The sequence below is a fragment of the Terrapene carolina genome, unplaced genomic scaffold (genome assembly GCF_002925995.2).
Source record: "Terrapene carolina triunguis isolate 2854851 unplaced genomic scaffold, T_m_triunguis-2.0 Scaffold58, whole genome shotgun sequence".
Classification (NCBI taxonomy): domain Eukaryota; kingdom Metazoa; phylum Chordata; order Testudines; family Emydidae; genus Terrapene; species Terrapene triunguis.
The window spans coordinates 69,472,733-69,494,240 of NW_020664409.1; positions in this window are offsets into that span (position 1 = coordinate 69,472,733).

Here is a 21,508-nt window from a genome sequence, read left to right on the forward strand (position 1 = left end):
GCTGACAACAAAGATCTGCAAATATCAGAAAAGGAAGAGCCAAAATATTTTTAGAGAGAATGGAAATAAACTATGTTTGAAGATGATGCCAAATTCACATCTTATATAAGCAGGAACAACTGTATTGGTTTAATTGACTCCTTACTTTCCTCATCCTCCTTGGACATTAGATGTTGTAGGCGAGGGATGTCCAAAAATTGTCCAAACAGTCTTTATAAGGACTACACCTTCAAAGGTGCAAAATCCATGAGGGAACAGGTAGTCATGGTACAATGCAAATTAACTTATAAAATTACCTAACCATACACCTTCTTCTTCCCCACATATCCAAAGTGGTTCACTGATTATCTGTTTATCAGTCTCGTTTGTTTTTTGACATGCCCTCTGTATTGTCCCTATGCTATTGGAATTACATAGGCACTGACTGAATAGCAATGGCCTTAGCAAACATCTCAACTTTTGGCTACCAAAGGGCAAATGTTTCTGAGATGCAAGAATTGTACCTGGAAATCACAACTTTGCTCCTGAAGCCTGTGTCTACTTAACTAAATAGCAACTGTCATTTTTGTGAAATTGGCCCAGGCTTGCTGTGGTTGACTACAGATATGTTCATGAACTCCAGGAAGAGGCACAAGTATTTCCAGCTCATTTCACAATAAAATGGCAAATAAAAGCTGATATAATGATTTGACTAAAAGGATGAAACTTTTTGGTTATTGTTTTGTTTCCCCCCAGGATGAAATCATAGTCGGATAAGTCTTAGTTGTAGAATGTGTGACATTGTTTAGTCCCAGCAGACTATTTTTTTTAAATCACAGTAGCCTAAAATTAGAAAATTTGAGGAATCCTGCAATATATGTAAATAACTATTTGATTTTTTTAAATGTTTACCTTCATTTATAATCAATAGGGCTCAATTTTGTCACTACATTTTTTGAATAAAAGGTGGTAATAGTTAAAAGAGAAAGGGATAGGCCATTTTGTTTTCTTATATTTCAAGTCAAAAACCTTGTACCCAAAGTAACTTTATGGTTCTGTTTCACTATAAATAACCAGTGAATGAGCTGTGGGCATAGGCAATAGCTTTGAAGATACAGTAGGAGGTAAATCTAACCTGACTCTCCAAAGTTTCTTTTTTAGCTGGAGGGAAACCTCGTGCACCTCTAAGCCTGGTGGCCTGACGCCGTAGAGAGTATGGGTATGTCTATACTGCAATTAGACACCTGCGGCTGGCTTGTGCCAGCTGACTTGGTCTCACAGGGCTCAGGCTAAGGGGCTGTTTAATTTCAGTGTAGACGTTCGAGGTTAGGCTACAGCCTGAGCTCTGGGAGCTTTCCACCTCGCAGGATTTTAGAGCCTGGGTGTCTAATTGCAGTACAGACATACCCTATGTGACACAAGTATGGGGCATTTTGGTTAACATCCAGTTAAGTTTTGAGTTTGAAGGGAATAAAATGCTACTGACCCTGTGGGGGAAATGAAGGCATGAGAGACTGACACTAAATGTTCTTGGGCTAAGACTGCAGTTAGGCACAGTTGGGCAAGGGAACCGCAATAGCACTCAGAAGGGGGAGAGAGGGGAAAGACATCCCTCCGTAAAGAGCTGAGCAGAGGAAGCTTCAAAGCGACAGATGGCACAGAGCTGAGGTAGCTTTGAGGTGACGGAGAGCACTGTTAGGCAACGATGTAACAGGTCTGGCCCTTTAAGGGAGTCAGATGCCCAGTCTACCTGTGACAGGCTCTACTGAAGGCAATGGAGCCAACCCAGGTTCAACTGGGGATAGTTAATTGCCTCTAAGTAGCTGGAAGGCAATTAATAAGTAAGGAGCATCTGGCCCTAATAAAAAAAACTTAGCAGAGCTCAGTTAGAAAAGCTCCTGAGGAAAAAAGAGGCTCCCAAGGATCCTGGACTAGGCAAAAGCTTTCTAGGCAGGGAAGCCTAGGAGAGACCCTGAACAAGCAGGGGAAAGACTGAAGAGCTCTCCAGGCAGCAGGGAAGCCTGAGGCCTTACAGCAGAAGGAGTTGCTGATGGAACCTAGAGTCTATTATTTTGGGGCTTAAGTTTTATCTGGGCTCTGAGATAGAGCCCTTAAACCATTGTACAAGTGCTCTTTTCAGAAGGCTTGACCTCTGTTGTAAAGTAGAGCATCTGACTTGCTTCTCCTTGACTGGCTGTTACCAGTGATCTGTTACTTCATTGAGGGGGTATGATGGGATGGACTAGGTCTGGAGGCCTCATGGCCCTGCCACACCCTGTCCCTGTAAAGGGCAGTAGAGAGTTCCTCCAAGCTGCCTAGAGTGGCTGTATGGGAAGGAGCCAATCAGGGCCCAGGAGGTTATTATAAGAAGAGTTGCAGAACTAGCCTGAGTTCAATTCCTTGCTAGAGCTGGAGGAGTGTGGATGGTGTGCCTTGCTGAGGGAGCTACAGGTGCCTGGAGACAGCAGTGCTGTTGCGGTGGGGAAGATGCAAAGGAGTTCCAGGCTGGCTGCTGGGACTCAAGCAGGACAAGGTCCTGAGATAAGGGCAAAGAATGAACTGGGACCATGGGGAATTGGCCCAGGGAATTGTAGCAGCAATGCAGTTTATTTAGAGGGGCATGGTGGATGGCTGTTATCTATAGTGTCCATGGGCTGGGACTCAGAGTAAAGGATGGGCCCAGGTCCCCTGAGCCACTGGGAAAGTGGCCTGGACTTTGATACACCCCAGAAGGGAAACTGAACTCTCTTCAGCTGGGCCACTAATAGGTGGGTCCAGGAAGGCCTAGAGAGGCAAAGAGCCTCCAGGGAGGGAGCCCTATAGGGATGTGGCCCCTACGAGGGCCGGGACTGCTTGAGGATCAGGGACAATTTGAAAAAGCACAGAAGGGGCTGAGACACAGTTTGAAGCAGGGTACTGTGATAGCCTCACTGGACTGATTGAGGAGTGAGCCCAGAGATAAGGCTACAGATCGAAGGACCTTACAGAGAGCATTGCGATAGGCCCCCTGTTGGACATATACCCTGGAACACCACAAGCACACTCACTTAGCCAGGGGGCACTCATGAGAGGTGAGTTCACCCCCCATTCTGGAGAGAAACTGAGCCAGGCTGCAGCCTGCACACTTTAAACTGAAAGGAGGTGCTTGGGGGGGTGGAGGAGTGACAATATCCCTTTTACAGATGGATGCTGCAGAATGAGGTCGCTTGGGTTGAAGCTGTAGAGAGAGCAGCAGCCTATCTAAGGGACACTCTATGGGCCTCTCTACCCATCAATTAAAGATGGGTCAGGTGACTGAGCAGCACAGGCAGCGCTGACCTGCCAGAATCCTTATATTCCACTAACCCAGGACCACTAACTGAATGCAGCAGCCACTTATGACAGCAGACAAGGACTGAGGTTGGGACTAAGGCTGTGGGGGGGAGGGTTGTCTTACCTAACATTGTTAATTCATGAATTTTGTGTTTTCTTAAAATTATTGTGTTGCCCCTTCCACTGCCCCAATAAGGTAGTCTTTGTTTTAAACCTCTGGACTCAGTGCTTGTGAGTGGGGATGTATTGCCCATTGAGATGGGGTGTGCAGGGTGGTATATCTAATTTCCCAGGTTTCTGGAGGGGGGGGGCTCACACCATTATTTATCTGAGGACTGTTATCACCCAACATGACTGCATGTGGCACCACACACCCAACTGAGTCACCTGAGTCTTTACAATAGAGGCACCAACCAATTTCCAAGCCAACAATAGAGGCACCAACCAATTTCCAAGCTCCCCAGCCTTGTACCCCTACTGGAGTATAAACCGAGAATTATACCATCTTGCACTGCACAAGAGTCTGTATGCTGCAAGCTCATTAAATTAGTCTGCTTCCCCCTCAATGTGGGGAAGATATGCAACAGGCTATGTTACCAGAGCTAAGATTTCCAAACACTTCACTCAAAGACACAGTGGTTAAGATAAAACATAAAACAGGTTTATTAACTACAGAAAGATAGATTTTAAGTGATAGCAAACAGATCAAAGCAGGTTACCTAGGAAATTAAACAAAATCGCAATCTCAGTCTCCTACAAACTAGATAGGATTTGAATCAGCAATATCTCTCCCTGACTGATGATACATGCAGGCTAACAGATTCTTGAGGCACAAGCTGCATCTGCTTTGCAGCTTGGGTTCCCCTCCCCCATTCAAAATCCTTTGTATTCCAGAGGTTCTTTCAGGTGTTGAGTTGCGGGGGGAGTGAAGACCAGTCATGGTGTCACTCCCCATCTTTTATAGGTTCTTCCAGCTTGCTGGAAAGTCTATGCATGTGATGTGGGAGATCTGCACCCATTGGCCAAACATTCTCTATTGTCGACATGCTCCCTCTGAGGAAACTGCCTTATATCAAGTTCCTGTAACACTGGTCTACAATTTTTGAGAAGTCGTCTGCTTCAGAGATAAAATGTGCTATTTATTATGTATTTTGATGTGCTGAATTCAAATATGACAATTAAAACAACTGATTGGCTACTGTTTCTAAGATATTTAAGTTTTTACATTTTATGTCTATGTATATTGTGTAGATAGTAGAGTTTTAATCATAAATTGTAAACCTAGGTCTTTTCATGTGTTTATGGTTGCTTTACATGATAATATTTCACCTGTCCTGTTTATGTAACACTTTAAAAATCAGCAAAAGGGTTATATAAATAAAATTTATTATGAAACAAAAGGCAAAAAAACTATTATGTACATAGTTTAGTCCTATTCAGTGTCTACTCGGCGCTTCTTGGCTTGTGTCTTGTATTCATTAAATGGAGCATCTCTTGTCACAGTCCAGCAATAGTCTGAAAGCATTGATGGGCTCCATTTGCCCGGATAGCGTTTCTCCATTGTTGCAATGTCCTGGTGAAATCGCTCGCCGTGCTCGTCGCTCACTGCTCCGCAGTTCGGTGGAAAAAAATCTAGATGAGAGTGCAAAAAATGTATCTTTAGTGACATGTTGCAACCAAGGATTTTGTATGTGTTGAGGAGGTTTTCCACCAAAAACCTGTAGTTGTCTGCCTTGTTGTTTCCGAGAAAATTTATTGCCAGTAACTGGAAGGCTTTCCATGCCGTCTTTTCCTTGCCACGCAGTGCATGGTCAAATGCATCATCTCGAAGAAGTTCACGAATCTGAGGACCAACAAAGACACCTTCCTTTATCTTAGCTTCACTTAATCTTGGAAATTTTCCACGGAGGTACTTGAAAGCTGCTTGTGTTTTGTCAATGGCCTTGACAAAGTTCTTCATCAGACCCAGCTTGATGTGTAAGGGTGGTAACAAAATCTTCCTTGATTCAACAAGTGGTGGATGCTGAACACTTTTCCTCCCAGGCTCCAATGACTGTTGGAGTGGCCAATCTTTCTTGATGTAGTGGGAATCTCTTGCACGACTATCCCATTCGCAGAGAAAACAGCAGTACTTTGTGTATCCAGTCTGCAGACCAAGCAAGAGAGCAACAACCTTCAAATCGCCACAAAGCTGCCACTGATGTTGGTCATAGTTTATGCACCTCAAAAGTTGTTTCATGTTGTCATAGGTTTCCTTCATATGGACTGCATGACCAACTGGAATTGATGGCAAAACATTGCCATTATGCAGTAAAACAGCTTTAAGACTCGTCTTCGATGAATCAATGAACAGTCTCCACTCATCTGGATCGTGAACGATGTTGAGGGCTGCCATCACACCATCGATGTTGTTGCAGGCTACAAGATCACCTTCCATGAAGAAGAATGGGACAAGATCCTTTTGACGGTCACGAAACATGGAAACTCTAACATCACCTGCCAGGAGATTCCACTGCTGTAGTCTGGAGCGCAAGAGCTCTGCCTTACTCTTGGGTAGTTCCAAATCCCAGACAAGGTCATTCAGTTCACCTTGTGTTATGAGGTGTGGTTCAGAGGAGGAGGATGGGAGAAAATGTGGGTCCTGTGACATTGATGGTTCAGGACCAGAAGTTTCATCCTCTTCCTCTTCCTCGCCTGACTCAAGTGAGAATGATTCTGGTGCATCAGGAACCGGCAGTCCATCTCCGTGGGGTACTGGGCGTATAGCTGATGGAATGTTTGGATAATGCACAGTCCACTTTTTCTTCTTTGACACACCTTTCCCAACTGGAGGCACCATGCAGAAGTAACTATTGCTGGTATGATCTGTTGGCTCTCTCCAAATCATTGGCACTGCAAAAGGCATAGATTTCCTTTTCCTGTTCAACCACTGGCGAAGATTTGTTGCACAAGTGTTGCAGCATATGTGTGGGGCCCGCCTCTTGTCCTGATCTCCAATTTTGCAGCCAAAATAAAGGTGATAGGCTTTCTTAACCATAGTGGTTATACTGCGCTTTTGTGATGAAAAAGTCACTTCACCACAAACATAGCAGAAGTTATCTGCACTGGTCACACAAGTACGAGGCATCTCTGCTCACTTTGGCTAAACAGAAATGTGTCCCTTTGCAAAATCAAACACTGACAAATAAGAGAGCACGACACTGTATGATTTCTAGAGCTGATATAGGGCAATTTGTTCAGCAGAGTGATGTAAGCTTCGTTATGATTGCATCATCCATGACTTCTAGGAATAACATGATGCAATTCATATCATGTATGATGCAATACCAGCTTCAGATTGCACCATTCATTGTTTTGCCTAAAAAGCAAGTACTGTCCAAACCCAGTCATAGATTTATTCATAGATCCAGTCAAAGATGTATTTTAGTCATTTCTGGTTTAAATTGAGATCCCTTCCCTTTATAACTCACTTATCCTCCGCCATTCCCAAGTCAAGGGTCGTATATACTGACCCAATAGCATATCTTGAAAACTAGAGCCAATCAACAATTTTAAGCATCATTTTCGTTCTCAGTGACCCAGAATTAGTAAATTTTGACTACATTTATTTCAGAAGCATTTTGGCTGTGGAGCAGTGTAATCGTGGATTCTTCCCTAGATGGGTATTGATTACAACAATTAACACTATCAGGCTACTCCATTGTTATACCTGAAAGACTAGTTGTGAGTGTTTCCAACTTCACAACATCTTTCAGTAACACATACGTAGCAAAACTTCATAACTTCACATACAATGATAGCACATATAAAAAGATATTAATGTTTAGCAGATCAAGATTTTCAGAATGATATCTCACAAGCCATACTTTGTACACAACATATCATAATTTTATGACAGTGGTGAATACGGGGGTGCCATGGTGTTGCAGAGGGTGAGTGACAATGGGTGACAGCCCCCCAACCTGAAGCAAATACTCACCAGCAACTACACACCCCACCACAGAAACACTAACCCAGGAACCATCAGGAACTCATTCACCTGCACATCTCCTAATGTGATATATGCCATCATGTGCCAGCAATGCCCCTCTGCCATGTTCATTGACCAAACCGGGCAGTCTCTATGTAAAAGTATAAATGGACACAAATCAGACATCAGGAATGGTAACATACAAAATCCAGTAGGAGAACACTTCAATCTCCCTGGACATTCTATACCAGATTTAAAAGTAGCCATCCTTCAACAACAAAAAAACTTCAAAAACAGGCTTCAAAGAGAAACTGCAGAACTAAAATTCATTTGCAAATTTAACACCATTAATTTGGGCTTGAATAGGGACCGGGAGTGGCTGGCTCACTACAAAAGCAACTTTTCCTCTCTTGGTATTGACCCCTCCTCATCAATTATTGGGAGTGGACCACATCCAACCTGATTGAATTGGCCTTGTCAACACTGGTTGTCTACTTGTAAGGTGTTGTCAGATGCTACCGGTGTGGTGCTCTGCTTTCTCCTATGTTGATATCACTCGGCTGCGTGCGTGTGTTCCCTCTGTGTGCTGCCCCAGCTCTGCGCAGATAGCTGACACAGCAGACCCGAAGAGGACCCCCAATAACCACAGAGTCTAGTAAGATGCAAAGTCACGTCGACTAGGTTTATTGCGACCTTGGACACAATTACAGTTCCCCGTAGATTACTTAGTCTACCGGGCATACTACGAGAAAGTGCCTCTTGGCAATGGACCCGGCTCAGTGGCAGGACTTTCCACTGCCCCCGTGGCTGGACAAAGACACCACCCAGGGATACATTCTTATACACAGATACAAACAAGTTACACATCACTCCTGATGTATTGAGGTGCAACCCCTCTATGTAGCAAGGTGCCGCCTCTCACCTTGTACAGATTGGTTCGATCAAAACAACTCTATCCATCATTTTACCCTTTTGCCCCTGTCATTGGGATGGGTCGGCCTGTTCCATGTTATCTGTGGAATGTTCCGGTATAGTGTATGTTCTGATATCTGGTGTCCAGTACCTTTTAGGTATGTCTCTTTTTGCAGCATCAGCCTTTTCCTTGCCAGCTTCTGTGAGCAGGGCCTGCCTCTGGCTCACAGCTTAACTTTGCTTTATGTTAGCAAAGTCTTGACCATTTCTTTAGTTCAGGCCTCAGGCATCATACTGGGCCTTTATTAGGGCCTTCACTTACTGCATAAGGTAACTCCCTTCTCTTCATGTGTCAGTATAATAATGCCTGCATCTGTAATTTTCACTCCATGAATCTGAAGAAGTGGGGTTTTTACCCACTAAACTTTATGCCCAAATACATTTGTTAGTCTTTAAGGTGCCACTGGACTCCTCGTTGTTGCAGTGGGTGAGTGACTTCTTAATGGTGGTCACAAATGTATGTATTTAACTCAATTGTTTGACATGAATCACAGCTGTTACCCTCTTTTTTTCTCTTATTTGATTTTTGTCAGAGTAAGAATGAAGTTCTCTACTTACATACCAAACAGATACAATGTGCACAGTATAATGGCACTGCCAGTCTCCCCATAATTTCCCAGTAGGGTGCTTCTTCCTAATCTGGAAGAATTGCCACATAAAAGTAGATAACTTAGTCCCTATGCTATCAGCTTTTGGTGTCTCTGAGACTACCAACCTGGCAGCCGGCTAGTCCCAGCCATTTTACAGTTTTGCTGTGTCTCTTGTGGCTACTGAATTAGCATTAAGGTTATAAAAAGTGGTTTGGATAAAATGAGTGAAGCATGAAATTACTAACGTGCTGTGCTACAGTGATGAGCATGGAATTAATAATTAAAATGTGTGTGTGTGGGGGGGGGGGGGATTTCAGAAAAACTAAAATTTAAAACAAAATTCATGTATCCCAAAGCTTTCTGGTTTTGACTGGGACCAGAAATGGATATAGACACATACCAAAGATAAGCAAACCTCAACTGAAATCTGAACCACTTTATCTCTATCAGTCTGTAATATCCACATATTTTGAACATGGAAAAACTCTCCTAAGCATTGCTGAGGTCTGAGCTTCCAAAGTCAGTACCAACAGAATACTGGAAATAGTTTTTTAAAAAGCCTATTACAAACTTTACAACCAGTTTCCAGAACAAAGAACTTCATAGCAGGGTTGGATGCTTGTTCATACAGAATGTATAGAACTGTTGAACTTCATCCTTTCTAGTCTAGGTTATTCTATACAGTTTCTTATTCTATAGTCTCCAAATGCCCCCCCAGTGCACTAAGTAATGTGAGTAACAGCTGTCATGTGTTTGTTCTCTTCTCTTCTCCCTAGGGGAAGAAGTATGTGCAGTGGAATGTTTTTTGTGGATGTATTTTTAACTTATAGCAGCATGTCTGTAAGTTAGAGAAGACTAGGTCAAAGAAATGCACCTTGCATTTGGAGTAGAAAGTGTTGAAGTTTGTAATGGTCTTTAGTTCATGTGCGAGTTCATTCCACAGTCTTGAACTGGCCTCTGAGAAAGTTCTGTCTCTCTCACAGATGAGCTTTACTCTTATTGTAGAGATCTTTGTTGTGCAATAGAAGCAAAGTTGTTGACCACAGTCTTCATCGCAGAGCTTCAATTGTTCTCTTGGAACCCAGTCCATTGAACACCTTGAGGACAAGAATCAAGACCTTGAATGTGATTTGAAGCCAGTGTAGGGAGGAAAGGGTAGATTTTGATGTGTTTCCAGTAGCCAATGTCACTAGAGAGATGGACTGCAGTACTCTGTACCAGCTGGAACTTCCGAAGTTCTGGAGGCTTCATGCCCAGGTATGTTGCATTTCTGTAGTACCCCTGAAAGGTGACAAAAGCATAAATAACTGTGGCTAGGTCACCATCCACTAGAATGGGACAGAGTCTCCCAGTTAACCCAAAATGATAGAAAATGTTTTTAATGGATAATGGCACAGAGAGTACACTTATAAAGTTTGTGGATGATACCAAGCTGGGAGTGGTTGTGAATGCTTTGGAAGACAGGATTAGAATTCAAAATGATCTGGCGAAATCATCTGAAATAAATAGGATTAAATTCAATAATGACAAATGCAAAGTACTGTATCTACACATACAAAATGGGAAATGACTACCTAGTAAGGAATACTGCGAAAAATAATCTGGGGATTATAATGGATCACAAACTAAATATGAGTCAACAATGTAATACTGTTGCCAAAAACAAACAAAACAAAACATGATTCTGGGATGTATTAGCAGGAGTGTTTTAAGCAAGACATAAGAAGTAACTCTTCCACTCTACTCAGCACTGATAAGGCCTCCACTGGAGTACTGTGTCCAGTTCCGGGCACTTTGAGAAAGATGTAAACAAACTGGAGAACATCCAGGAGAGAGGAGCAAAAATGATTAAAGGTCTAGAAAACATGGCCTATGAGGAGACATTGAAAAAACTGGGTTTGTTTAGTCTGGAGAAGAGAAGGCTGAGGCAGGACAGAAGTCTTCAACTTCATAAAAAATTGTTATAAAGAGGAGGGTGACAAATTATTCTATTTATCCATGGAGAAAAGGACAAGAAGCAATGGGCTTAAATCGCAGCAAGGGAGATTTAGGTTAGACATTAGGCAAAACTTCCTAACTGTCAAGGTAGTTAAGCACTAGAACAAATTACCTAGAGAGGCTGTGGAATCTCCATTACTGGAGGATTTTAAGAACAGGTTAGACAAACACCTGTCTGGGGTGGTCTAGCTAATACTTAATCCTGCCTCTGTACTGGGGATTGGACTAGATCTAGATAACATATCGAAGTCCCTTCCAGTCCTACATTTCTATGGTTCTGTGCTGCTATGTGTGGCATCTGGGAGCACTCCTAAGCTACAGACTGAATTGACCAGTTGTGGGTATTAGCCTTCAAACAAAGGCGATGACACTATGGCTGCAAATTCTTCAAATTCTTTCCTCTGCATATCAGTATCACTGTTGTTTTGCTCAGGTTCAGCTTCAGCCAACTGTTCGTCATCCATGTGTTGGTCTTGTACAAGCACTGGATCATCTAGGTAGTAGTGATGTGGTCACATATGGTAAAGGATCGGTAGAGCTGTGTGTTACCTGTATATTGCTATCACTTGAGTCCATGTTGTCTGACTAGTTCACCTAATGGTTGCATGCAGATATGTTTGAAATGACTGGAGAGAGAATTTATCCTTGTGGGATTCCACAAGTGAGGGATCTAGTGGTGGAGGTGCAGTTTCCCATCACTATTTGGTGGGTGCATGCCATCAGGAAGGATTCAACCCATTTTAGTGCACTCTCCTTCACCCTCTTGCTATCTTGCTCAGGTTCATCACTAATGGCTATCTAAACCAGGTGGATCCAAACTGGAGGAAAAAAAGATTGAAACTATAATTATCCACTAATACATGTTCTAATTTTTAACCTGATACAAACTTGCAATACAATCTGAAGTTAAACTTACACGTATCTTTGAAATCCTGGTCCCACTGAAGTTAATGGAAGTTTTTCAATTGATTTGCTTGGAGCCAGGATTTTACCCTGGACTTGAACACCTCATCATCTTTACTTGCACCAAGAAGTACCTTATTCAACAAGTAGTCCCACTGATTTCAAGTGGGATATTGCGGTGTAAGTTGCTGTTATCATTAGTCAGTGTATCAGAAACTGGACCTGTATTCCTGGGGCTCTTCCTTCAAACTGAATCACATTTTTTTTTTTTTTACATTACAAAGTAATGAAAGGTACATCATGTAACTTTCTCAAAATGTTTAATCAAAATTCACACAGACATAGATCTTTTAAAAGGATAGTCTTACCTTTTTTAAAATAAACTGTTTACTTACCCCAGGAGTACAATTTCACTATAGTCTCTCTAATGCTACCACTAAATTAGCTGAGATCCATTTACACATCTACCTCTGGCAGCAATTTGTCCTCCTAGCCAATGCAGAGACTAGAGCACAGATCTGCATAGTTCCACTGATTTCAATGGTGCTTGACAATTTACACTGGCTGAGCATCTGCCTTGAGCAGAGTCTTTCGTGAGGTTGCTTGTGACAGCTTCAATAGGTAAAGTTTGAATTGTGTGAGTTTGTCTCTTCTCTCCTTCATTGGCATATTAAAATTCTTAAAATCCTCACGTATTCCTTAATCATTTCCTTTCCTGATGATTGCAATTTCCTCTTTTATGGTCTCTTAATTTCCTGCTGCCTAAACTTCAAGGGAATCACCAGAATTCTGCAGCTGGGTTACTTTCTTTTCCCAGCAAACAAAACCATATCAGCTTAAATTTATTTAATCTAAACAACTTCAAGGATGCCCTCTTTCTCTACTTCTGTCCTCATTTCTGCTCTCTCCAATCCTTTCAACCTTGACTTCCTGTTCTCCATCCTACTAGAACTCCCACTCCTCTCTCTCTCTCTCTCTGAACCATTGAGTCATTTCTTCCCTTTAAATACCAACTTTACGCCATCAATTTCTCTTTAGTTTGCCTGACTCTGGATAGAGCATTGTTATACTGCATTTCAGTGATGCTATATACAAATAAATTGTACTGTAGAAACATAATTTAATAGGATGCAAATGGTACCTTTTTCAGATTTCAGTAGAAATGGGTCATAAACCAATGAGATATTGGTATTTTCAATAGTTCTTAAAATAATTAGGAAACATGAATATCTGAGTATATTCACATTCACTTCATGGCAATATGTTTGATTAATGATTTTCATCTTCCTTTGATTATTTAATTCACTCTGAACTACAGGAACTTGCAAATTTTAAATAATGGACCTTAAACATACAGCAAATGACTTGAAAAGATTTTCAGGGTATTTTAGCATTTTGTGAAACATTTAAAGCATAGCTGTCTATCAGCAGTTTAAAAGGCCTTGGGAGGTCAAGTGTAATGGCTTTTACTTTATAAAAGGTCATATTTAACATTTAAAGTAAATTTGCAGTTTCAAAAATGCCCTATTTTTCAGCCATCACAGTTGAAAATATTATTCAAAAGAAAACTCAGTTTCCAGTCACTAATTACTGCCCATTATCAAAAGACTGATTTACCCTTCAACTTCCCTAAATACAGTGCTGAGCTTATTGTTTTTAAGACTTCCACAAATTGTAGATCTTATGGGGAACATATGTTCATGTCAAATGTAAGGGAAGATTTTCAAAGATACAAAGGGAAAATAGACTTCCAACTCCCTTTGAAAGTCAATGGAAGCTGAGCCCCAATTCCCGTTTGTGCCTTTGATAAACTCCCCCAGTACGATTTCACACAACTACATTGTAGGCACAAGTTACCTCATTAGGTGTGCAAATGGATAGCTACATGCACAAATTTCTCTATGCATCTACTGTAAACAGATTTTTATATGCACATACACTTGCATATTTTTTGCATATCTTAGTCTCTACCTTTTGATATTTTGTCCCTTAATTCTCAATAATTCTTTGTGATAGACTATTTCTTAAAAATATGGCTGGACCAACAAAGGATGCATGTGTGAGACCAAATAGATAGCTTGAGTGTACAAAACATAGTTACCAACTTACTCATAGACTCATAGACTCATAGACTTTAAGGTCAGAAGGGACCAATATGGTCATCTAGTCTGACCCCCCGCATGATGCAGGCCACAAAAGCTGACCCCCCCAACTTGCTTTCATGAGGATATGTTTATGTGGGCAGTATTAATGCCTCACTTGTGACCTAAGTCATATTGTACTCAGTTTCTGCATGGGAAATCTGGTGTCAACTCAATACTATAACTCCACCAACATTAAATACACGTTTCAAAAGTGATGTTTAAGGTTATATGCAAATTAGCCAATTACCTAATGTCACACTTGGAGCTACACAAAACATGACAACTATGAATCAGCAATTGTGCCACCTGTAGTACCTACTACTGTGTTAGTTGTTAGAAACCTTCACCTACTTCTACATCGGTGCATGAGTAAAATAAGAATTAAAGCGAAATAGTGATGAGAGGAGAAAGCAAACTCTCTGTGCTGGATGAAATCAAACAGGGCAGAGATTGAGTTACTTAGCAATTAAAACAATAATCACTTCATCTACAGATGGTGAACTATAGGAAGTAATGTTCCTTTCCGCTTCTCCACAGGACTCACTGCTGAGCAACAAGAAAACAAAGATAGTAGAATATTATATAAAATGTGACTTTAGTCTACACAAAGGCATGCCACAACACCTAACAGACATGTTGAGTATAATTATACCTGCTAGTTCTCTGTAGGATCTGGACAAGAATGGCTATAAACATAACTGTCTTTTGAGCTTGCAATGTCAAATCACACTGAACTATAATAAAATATGAGTTCAGAAGAAAATATGAATATATGATAAAACTATAACGTGGTTCTGAATTTCTGTTAACCAGAAAGAAGTAGGTCAGCATGTTTTGTAATAATAAACTACATTATCAAAGACAAGTTGGCTCATAGAAAAAGAAAAAGAATTTCCCTAAATTCTTTCAAAGCCTGCATTCCAGTTTCAGTTTTCCCTTCTGTAGATTTTACCTACAATTTAGTTTCAAAACCTTTGCAGTCACCATCTTTGCCTATATAGTTTTTTCAGGTTATGTGTTGTGATAAATGAAGGGGGGGGAGGGGGAGGGCGGGTAACTCCCTTTTATGGACACTCAGCCAGCCAGCTAGCTATAAAATCCCTGTTAGTAGCTGTTTTCGACATACTTTACCTATAAAGGGTTAAAGAGTACATAGGTAAAAGGAAGGGAGTGGGCATCTGACAAAAAGAGCCAATGGGAAGGCTAGAACTTTTTAAAACTGGGAAAAAACTTCCCCTTTGTCTGTGTTCTCCAGGAGAGCAGAGACAGGGCTGGAACTATGCTGTAAGAGCTTGGTCCAGGTATGAAAAATCATACCTAGAAACTACTCATTGAAACCCCAGATATGTAAGTAGATCAGGAAATGTCTAGGACGAGGTGATTAGGTTTATCTCTTTTTATTTCTTTATTGCTTGTGGACTCCTCTGTGCTAACCCCAGGTGCTTTTGTTTTGCTGGACCTCAAGAGAGCTCTCTTGATGCTTAATCCCTGTAATTTTTTTTCTTAATCTAGCAAAAAGCCTAAATTCCAATGTAGTTTTTTTTCTTTTGTTTTTAATAAAATTTACCTTTTTTAACAACAGGATTGGATTTTTGTTTCCTAAGTGGTTTGTGCAGATGTTGTTTACTTAGCTGGTGGCAACAGCTGATTTCCTTTGTTTTCTTTCTCATCTCTTCCCCAGAGGGTGGGTGAAAGGGCTTGAGGGTACCCCATAGGAAGGAATTCCCAAGTGTGCTTTCCTGGGCTCTCAAAGGGGTTTTTGCACTTGGGTGATGGCAGCATCTAGCCATCCAAGGTCAGAAAAAAGCTGTAACCTTGGGAGTTTTATACAAGCCTGGAGTGGCCAGTATTAATTTTTAGAATCCTTGCAGGCCTCCACCTTCTGCACTCAAAGTGCCAGAGTGGGGAATCAGCCTTGACATGTGTATTATGTTTTCATAAATCGCAAAATATGTACCTTCAGTCTGAATGACTTCTATTTTAGATTACATACTTCTAGCTTCTTTCTTTGTTTTCTATAATCTCCACAAGATAGAGACCACAGAGTCTCTGACTAACTTTCTAATAGCATCCATCCTGAACTGAACACCTGTTCCAAAAGGCAGGCAGGAGTACTCATTAAATTTAAAGGTGAAGAAAACAATCGGTATACAAAATCAAAACCTCTCATTAAATGTACATAGATAGGTACATCACAATGTAAGAAAATGAATACTTACATATACTTTAAAAATGCCCAGTAAGATATAGCAGAAGATAGAAACAATCCAAAACGTTGTGGTACATTTTTCAACTGAGTAGTCATGGGGCATCTGAAATCTCATCAGCGGGACAGGTCTGTCACAGTGAGCAGGAAGAGACATTTATTTGGTCCAATCCTTTACTAATCTTCTAAGAATTTAATCTTCTAACCCTTAAGGTTGCCAAAATAATTTCTGAATGCAAATTGATGCTGTGCTGACTTCCTGAGTTATGTGAACTGTGTATATTGACAGGTTACAAACACAGTATATGTGTGCATGTGCATGCTCAAGGGGACAGTGGGCTGCAGGTAGTACTAAAGTCCATAAGCCTTGTAATATTTTCCATTCTCCAAACCCCTCCCTTGGTCTTCCTGTACAAAATCAGCTTACATAAGGTTTTTGCAAGGGAATAGAATTTCATTCTTTAATAATTCGGCACAATTTTTTTAGAGTGAATTATCTGTGGCTTCAGTCATTGTGTGTTTTATATAACTAAGTGCAAGATGTAATGCTGCATTTGTTTGATTCCCCTCCAAAATTTGGTATTTTACACTTTAACAGTAGTGAGTGAACCAATTCAGCTTATCTTTGATATCAGGCATTTCTTTTCCATTCTGGATATATTAAAACATTATACACCTAAATTTCATTTAAGCATAATGAGCGAGCAGGGTAGTTCTTAGTCTTTGCTGGATGATATTTGTTCATCTGAGTAGCTGAAAGGAAATAAAAAGTTAAAACCCTATAAACACGTCTGTTGCAGTTACACAGTGGTTGCCCCTAATATTTTTTTTTAATGTTAGCATGTACTGAGTTACAGTAATTAAATATACTGTGGTATTTCCTCTATTTCTAAGAGGAAATAGAGCAAGAAAGGCAAATTCACTATGTCACTGTATGTTAATCTTTATATTGTTCAAAGCTTTTTAGTGACAGTGCCTTTATTTGGGAATAGGCCTGGATCAACAAAATCACTTAGATGTTGTGGTAAAATTTTTAGGCACCTTGTAGATCACTGGAATCCACAAAGTCTGAGTTAGGCATCTACACTCCCTATATGATGCATGGGAGAGGAGGAGGTGCCTGAGAACATGATCCACAAACACAGCATGCTAAGCAGCTCCTGGCGCCTAAGCTAGCCAATGGGAGATGCTGATAAGAGAGGTGTGCCCTAAGCCCCACCCCCTCATAGAGTTTGGCACCTAAGTCTGCTTGCAATGCACAGCCAGAAACCTCTTTCTTGGAGTCAGGTGGCTTAGGTACCTAAGCCATTTCTTGAGAGAACCCCTCAGGTGCCTGCCTAACTCCACATAAAATGACTGGGGGGAGTAGGACAAGAAGCAGCAGCAACCATTCTTATGCTTTCTCTCTGGCCCAATTATTTATTTATTGAACACAAAGTGGAACAGCAATATAGGGAGATCCCCACATCCGAATGTCCTATAGTCCGGTGGCTAGGGTGCTCACCTGAGGGATAGGGAACCTCCGTTCAAATCCCGTCTCATGAGGGAATTGAACCAGTGACTCCCACAAGTGCTCAGTGCATCTCTACCAGATCAGGCCCCACAAGCAATATGCGGGGAACTCCTATCTTCACCTGGTTTGGGGATGCTGTGGGGCTGAGGCATGAATTAGGCAGCTGGATGCCTGCCTGAGGCAGCAGTGCATGTGCCCAGAGGCAGAAACTTTAGTGCCTAGAGCAATTTAGCAGTGCAAATGTTAAGGGTTTTTAGGAGTGGAGTGAGTTTAGGCTCCTATGGGGTTAGGCAGCAGCTGAGCAGGGTTTCTGTGTCTCATAGTGGCATCTAAACCCCTTTGTAGATCTGAGTCATAGTAACTAGAGCTGTTTTTTTTTTTTAAATAGCACTAAATTTCCCCCACAATATGTCAAAGCATTTCCCAATTTCTGTTGAAAACTTTTTTTGATACACTAGTCGAGCTGAATGGAAAATTTGTAAGATTTGCCATACAAATCTGTTGTCCTACTTGTGGTCATAGCCAATAGCTAATATTACAAAGAAAAGTAAAACAAATAAATATACCTGTTCAGTTATATTTGTTTATTTATTTCGGGGGTGGTGTAGTGGGGCAGATTCCCACCACAGCCAGGAAGAGATTAAAAAGCTATTCTGGGCCCAGTCCACCTCAACCTGGTGCCCCTGTGAGGCTTGTCAAGCTTGAAGATGGGCAAGTCCTTAAAAGGGAGGACCCTGGCTCTGTCCAGGCTGGTATTCTGAAGGAATAAGACTGCAACGCATAGCTCCCCAGCCCCTGGAAGCAGGAGTTACTGATCAGGAAAACAGCCTGAGAGCCTTGCATCTGCCCCCATTCAGCGCCTTCTCAGAAATGAGAGGGGCCACTTCCTTTCAGTTTGACCTTTTCTCTTTAGCTTCCCAAAAGATCAGGGCCTGACTTTTGCAGACTGTGGAAGCATTCTGACCTTTTATGTGGACTACTTTAACACCCACCCACGCCTAGTAAGGGGACAGATGGAAGGGCTGTACCCTGGACACACAGACAGAGTGGGTGCTGCTTCTCTCCCCGAGGGGGTGCTAGAGAGGTATAGCCTATTACAAGTGGGAAAGCTCCTTCTTTTGTCTGGTGATAATTTAGTGTATGACGGAAGCATGAGATCTGTTTACCCTTATTTTAGAATGCTTCTCTGGAAATATTATTTTGTATAAAATTATCTAATCATATTTAAATCGACTATATCATTTGATTGTGACAGTGAATTCTATGAGCTGACTAGATATTTTATGAATATATACTTTTCATTCTCCCTTTGTTGTAAATTTGCCAGTCATTAATTTCATTGAGTGAGGCGTTATCCTTTCAAGATAGGACAAAATAAAAAGGAGGGATTGAACAGTTTCCATTATAAGCTTATACACCTCAATCAAGTGTCTTCAAACTCTTCCTGATAGTGCTACCTTATCAGTTAATGATGTGCTGTAGGAAGTCATTCCTCACTGAGAATGGGTTGGATAAGATGGTCTAATAGGGCTTTTCAATCATTAACTTCTTTACTATCCAACCCTATGAAATAACCACATTAGCTTGATATTTTTACAAAAATGATTGAGGTGAAATCACTAACAGTGCTGACACATCAATTTCTTTCTACCCGGATCTGCAGGTAGTGAATGCTCTATCGGGGATCGATTTATCACTTCTAGTGTAGACACGATAAATTGATCCCCGATCGCTCTGCCGTCAACTCCTGTACTCCACTGCGGCAAGAGGCGAAGCAGAGTCGATGGGGGAGTGGCATCAGTCGACCCCGCGCCATGAGGATGCGAGGTAAGTCGACCTAAGATATGTTGACTTCAGCTACGCTATTCTCGTAGCTGAAGTTGCGTATCTTAGGTCGACACCTCCCCTCCCCCCCCAGTGTAGACCATTCCTTTGTCTTTACAGTTAATCAGTTGATTGATGCAGTCTCAGAAAGAGACCAGTAGGGGCCTCACTACATTTGGGACCTTCCATGGCAAGTATGGAGCTGGCAAGATTTCATCCTAAATACATACATACATAATTAAAATTACATCCTCACTGAATCCTACACCAATAATCTTTAGAACAATTGTTCTCATATAAGGCTAAAAATTTCCTTTGTTTCTTCAACTTTCATCCTTCACCCATATTTTACACATTTAGCTAATAGAGACATTTGAAATGCTTCTAGTAATGATGCTAAATTTTACATTTTTATGATTATGGTTTAATTTAAGTACTGGACTATTTTGAAATTGCACACTTGAACCCACAAATCTGCCTTTTTTCTATTTTTCCCAAATTTTAAAAGGTTCCTTAGAGCAAATAACATTTTGATTTTTAGCCAGTTCCCTTTTATTAGCTATAAAGTATTTATTTGGGTTTGGGGGCTCATTACTATCGTTCTGCACTGAAATAAGTAGAGACAGAATGGGATGTATAATATAAGCACAAAAATCACTCTTACTTCATGTAAGTAGCTGAAATATACCATGCACTATTTTGGTTCTTCATCCAGTGAACAGTGACATCTTAAAAACAAATCTGAGCACTACTCTGGTGTTCTCTCATTTTAAAAAGCTAAACATAACTGTATTTTGGTAATGAGAGATGAGAATTGTGAGTGCAAGTGTCTAGCATTATATATTTTTATTTACTACTTTTATTTTATTAAAATAAACTATGCTTGAAGTCATAAGCCTTTCTCTTAAGACACTCAGCTGAACGCTAGAAAACTAATCTTATAAATGTAGCTTAGCCTTTAAAGTTTCTTAAAATATATGTTCAGGAAATAGATCATTTTAATTTCAATAAGAGGAGGTCTGATTCTTCACTGCCTTGCATCTTGTGTGGTTGCTTGTACCCAGTTTACATGAGTGTATATTGGATATAAAACATTACAAGTCAGATATGATAATGTTTTACACCACAGGGTTATATTCATAGATTCCAAAGCCAAAAAGGACCATAGTGTTGATCTAGTTTCCTTCCAGCCTTTTGGAGTTTCCACAGTGTTCCAAGACTTAGTGAAAATCAACATTAATGGTTGTGAGCTGCTCAGTCAGCTCATTTAAAACTCTTGAATACAAGTTATCCAGGCTTGCTGATTTTAAAATGTCTAACTTCAATAGCTGTCCCACCAAGACAGCAAAGAATAAGGCTCAGTGTGTTTGAAGATTTATTCAATCTATATCCAAAAAAGGTAAGAGTTCAGCCCCATATCTTGTATCTGATGATGGCATATGTTCAAGTAGCTAACGTATTGCAGATGATGTTAGTGACATATCTGAGGTGTTTCTACTGTTCTTATCTGACTGTCCTGTCTTTTTGACAGCAATAGGTGTTAAGGAGCAGAGGCTGGGAATTTGGCACATGAAGGGGAAAATGCATGAAAGAAACTGGAGCAGCTAAACATTATTTGTATTGCAAATGTCATTCTAGAATTACTTTCAAGTTATGTTTCTCTACTTTCTAATGTGTATTTAGTATGATGGAACAGATGAGCTGCTAGTTACTCTGTAATTTCCTGTGTACAGATGTCTTAACTTTCTAATAACATAAAGTAAGAGGAGCAGCAAAGGAAACGAAAAAAGCACCTGCCAAATAACAAAAGATGAAATGTTGAGTCTGGCATTATTTCTTCATTGCTGAAGTTCATTAAAGCTCAGGACATCAATTTGCTCTCTGGAACAGGAAGGCATGCCTGCCCTTTAATGAGCTTTAACACAATCTCAGCTCCATTGAAGTGGAAAAAAACCCAACCAACTTTTGGACAACAGAGTGATCCCAGTGGTGTATTAGTGATGGGGAAGGAAGGAAATAATGGCTGGGACAAGGTTGAGGAGAAAGATCTCCAAGCCCAAGGAACATACCCTTACTCTCAAGATCTGTTTTCCCAAC